Consider the following 2,822-nt stretch of genomic DNA (forward strand, 5'->3'; position numbering starts at 1 on the left):
TGGGGCAGGCATGGGACAGCTGCAATGGCTGTGTCCTGAATGCAGGCAGGGCAGACAGCAGCAGCCCACCTCACCGCCCAGCCTGCAACAGGCAGAGCCCCTGTTTGTCTGCAGTGGAAGAGCATTCAGTCCCCGCTGTGCAGAAGCAGGGCTGGTGCACGGCAACTCCTGGCTCCCAGCCTGCCGTGGGCTCTGGGGCCTCTGCTGAGATGCTCACTGCTATGAGGAAACATACCCTGAAGGAGAGCAAATAGTTTTATTCCAGATAGGATCTGTTCGCTCTCACCTTTTACTACCCATTTCTTTATTTAGCAGCAGCAACTTTCTTCTGAACAAAGCCCAGGCCCAAGCTACACCCTGGAGCCATCCATCACTTTTTGCCACAATGGTGCTTCTATTGTTAATTGTTTGTCAGGGTTGCTTTTTGGGGTTAGGCAGTGCAATGATTTAGTAGGCTAGCTAATCAGCTCTAAGAATATATTCTCAAAATAAATTAGATTATGGGGGGAAAAAAAAAAAAAAAGAAAAAAAAAGCTTTAAAAATCCTCAGGTCTCAGTACACTGCTGGACTTGTGGACTGTGCTCACAGGGGTAGCACCAGGCCCAGGTCCCCCATCAGGCAGACTGGCTGCTGCTCTCAGCGCCGATGGAGGTGCGCGGAGCTCGGAGCGAAGCTTGCACAATGCTGCCTGCTCAGTGTGTGGTTCTGGTCAAGGTTATTAATGTCTCATTTTTCATAAACATAAAGAAACGCAAGAAACATACCCACGTAAAACAAAAAAAGAAAGGTTGTCTGTCTTTTTTTCTTTTTTTTTTCCCTTTAAGATGGCCTCTGATAACACAAATTCACAAGGGAGAATGTGGTTAAAAGCCCATTTTGTAACTAGATCCTGGATGCACATACCATCAATACTCCAGCTCTGGCTCCCTTTTATCAGGCTAATCATAGCTGCACAGTTTTGTTGTCAAAACATCTCCTGTAAAAGTCAGACTAGAGAATCCTTTCAGTAGCAGAAATGTGATCTTAATATACCAACACTCGCTGTATTAAGAATCTCCTAACTCCTAAAAGGGTGTTTAAAAAAAAAAATGCAATAGTTATAAATAAATAACACTCCCAAAGCCAGTTAATTTCCTGGGCTCTTCCTTGCCCGCTCCCACAATATATCACTGGCAGCCACAGCAACTCATCAGCTGCCAGGTGCACTTGGGGGCTGCAAGGCAAGCACTTGGCAGCCTGCTGCTGGGCAGGAGAGTTGGTGCCATGAGGGGCCATCCAGGGCATGGTTGTATCTGTGCACAAGTATCTCAGTAAAAGCCCCTCTGCTGTAGCCTCTGGTGTGTCTGCTGGTTTCTGGAGCTCCTCGGGCCAGGCCTTCTGTGAGGGTGGGTTTGCTCAGACTCTTGAATCTAAGTATGGATACGTGAAAGCTGAAGGAAGAGCTTGCTGAAACTGCCCAACTTGAATGGCCGACTCACCAGCTCTGTTTTGGGGAGGAAGTCGTCTTTAAGTTTTGGGTCCCAGAGTTAAGGACGTGTCCCCAGGAGAAGATACAGTCTTCAACCTTTTAGGTGTTAAAGAACCACCGTCAGAACACACAGGTTGTATACCTGCTGTTTTGAAGTTGACTTGAATGGATTTTTCTGCACTCTCTGGAGGATTGGGCAGCTCACAGTTACTCTGAAAGGTCTCCTGTGTCTTTCCACGTGTGTGTCTGCTCTCAGGCCTGATGCGGGGGCTGCATTCCAAAATGCAGTCAGTTTTCAGGCTGCCTACGGCTACGGATTTTGCCTCCCTCTGAACCATCTTGAGCGCTTGGAGTTTGGACCCTTGGTATGTGCATGGCTGCACATACCAGAGATGGAGCTAATGATTAATGCACAGGAAGTGAGCTGCCGTCTCAGACAGCAATCCCTCACTGCAGTAGCAGGGTTGGAGAAGCAGACCTCTTTTTGTCAGTTGTTTTGAGCAAAGTATGGGAATCCCAGTGTGAACATCACCACGTATTGCAATATGGCATGGAGGCCTCCAGTTCCATAGCGGCTCATTTCTTCTCTTTTAATCTCTTGTTCCCTACAGGTAAAAACATGGCTGTTTATTTAGAGGGACGCTACTCACTTGGGTTTTTTGTTACTATTTCTTTTCTGCATGGTTTCTTTAGGAGGCTTTCCTGATTCCACCTCATAATGAGTCACACATGAATGTAATGGGCATACACTATATGTAAAAGCTGATATTCCCTAGTTGTCACAGTCTGCACTTAGGCAAATACTATTTCCTTTAGTGACATTTCCTTTACACATTTATTACTGGACACAGAGGTGAAACGATGAACTGTCAAAGCAGATTGTCTGTTGCCAAAGAAAGGTCTTAAACACCATGGATCTGGTCCAGACAGTATGACACAGTCTTCCAGGCAGCCAGGACCAGAGGTCTACACATGCTGTAGGGGAGAATTTGACAGCTCTGGAAATACCAAGTTTGCAGAGAGGAGGAATAGCAATAGTATGCACGGATGGAAGAGAGTTCTGTTGTAAAAGCAGCTGTCAAGCAGGTGTTTTGGTTACTTGTGGCCAACCAGTGTTGAATGTGGGAGTCCTGCTGATGCGTGGTAAGGTGACAACCTGCCAGATGCCAGTGATTTGCCACACAGTCTGCTGGACTGACAACTGTTTGCAGTGCTGGGGCACTGCGTTGAGGAGTCAGATGAGGCAGATCTGGACTAGATGGTTCTGTGGAAAGGATCACAACATTTTGTTGGACAAATGGCCTGCGTGCACGGTGATGCGCAGAGCAGATGGCACGTGTGGCTGGGTGGGGA

This window comes from Lagopus muta, chromosome 11 (genome assembly GCF_023343835.1).
Source record: "Lagopus muta isolate bLagMut1 chromosome 11, bLagMut1 primary, whole genome shotgun sequence".
Taxonomy (NCBI): domain Eukaryota; kingdom Metazoa; phylum Chordata; class Aves; order Galliformes; family Phasianidae; genus Lagopus; species Lagopus muta.